This window comes from Carlito syrichta, unplaced genomic scaffold (assembly GCF_000164805.1).
Source record: "Carlito syrichta isolate Samal-C Ts95f unplaced genomic scaffold, Tarsius_syrichta-2.0.1 Scaffold107967, whole genome shotgun sequence".
Classification (NCBI taxonomy): Eukaryota; Metazoa; Chordata; class Mammalia; order Primates; family Tarsiidae; genus Carlito; species Carlito syrichta.
In genome coordinates, this window is record NW_007052063.1 from 42,245 (window position 1) to 43,896 (window position 1,652).

A 1,652-nucleotide genomic window follows, 5' to 3' on the forward strand; every position below is an offset into this window, starting at 1 on the left:
AGGCAATCCACTCACCTCAGCCTCCCAAGTCACAGGATTACAGGCTGAGCCACCGAGCCCGGCAAAGTTATTATCTTAAATGTTATGATTTTCCCTTCCTTCCGAATATTGCAATTGTCTGCCCCTTCCTCTAAAAGAAGTTTAAGAGAACATATGGCAAATTCCAAAATGTTATCTAAAATGTCAGCATAACCAGAATACTTTGTGTCATGTCAGTGGTCTTGTATCAAAAATTGCTAAATTTTACATTGTTAGGCTGGGCTTGGGGGCTCAGCCTGTAATCCCACGCTTTGGGAGGCCGAGGGGAGTGGATTGCCTGAGCCTGCGGGTTCGAGACCCGCCTGGGCAACTTGGCGAGACCTCATCTCTACAATAAATTAAAAAAAAAAAAAATTAGCTGGGCGTGGTAGCGCACACCTGTAGTTCCAGCTACTTGGAAGGCTGAGGTGGAAGGATTGCCGGAGCCCAGCAGGTTGAGGCTGCGGTGGCCGGGAACGGCCACTGCACTCCAGTCTGGGTGACAGAGTAAGACTTCAACTCAAACAAACAGACAAACAAAAAAATTGTTAAATTGAAAATCTTGAGTCATGCTAATACTGCATGTAGATTTCAGACTCGGGGTAGGTGAAGGGCTATGAATTTGGGGTTTAAATACTGGAATGAGCCAGGCTCGGTGGCTCAGCCTGTAATCCCAGCGCTTTGGGAGGCCAAGGTGAGTGGATTGCCTGAGCCCGCGGGTTTGAGACCCGCCTGGGCAACTTGGCGAGACCTCATCTCTACAAGAAATCAAAAAATCAGCCGGGCATGGTAGCGCTTGCCTGTAATTCCGGCTACTTGGAAGGCTGTGTTGTCCAGGCTGGTCTTGAATTCCTAGGTTCAAGCAATTCTCCTGCCTCAGCCTCCCAAAGTGCTGGGATTACAGGCATGAAGCACTGTCCCTGGCTCCATATGTCTTTTTTTTTTTTTTTACAATTTTTTATTTCATTTTATTTTTGTAGAGATGTGATCTCGCTGTGTTATCAGGCCAGTCTCAAACTCTTGGACTCGAGTGATCCTTCTGCCTCAGCCTCCCAAAGTGTTGGGATTACAGGCATAAGTGAAGGTGTCTGAACCATTATCTTTTCAAGAACATTCATTGTAGCTGACTAGAGTGGCTCACATCTGTAATCCCAGAGATTTTGGAGGCTGAGACAGGAGGATCGCTTGAGCCCAGGAGTCTGAGACTGCAGTGAGCTACGATTGCACCACTGTACTCCAGCCTGGGTAACAGAGTGAGACTCTGCCTTTAAAAAACAAAAAAAGGCCAGGTGTGGTGGCTCATGCCTGTAATCCCAGCACTTTGGGAGGCGAGGGTCAGAGGATTGTCTGAGCTCAAGTGTTCGAGACCAGCCTGGGCAACCTCGTCTCTACAATAAATCAAAAAAGTAGCCGGGGGTAGCAGCACGCGCCTGTAGTTCCAACTACTTGGAAGGCTGAGATGGAAGGATCACCTGAGCCCAGCAGGTCCAGACTGCGGTGGCTGTGAGTGTGCCACTGCACTCCAACCTGGGCAACAGAGTGAGACTCCGACTCAAAATAAATAAATAAAATAATCATTTTTTTTTTTTTTTGAGTTGAAGTCTCACTCTGTTGCCCAGACTGGAGTGCAGTGG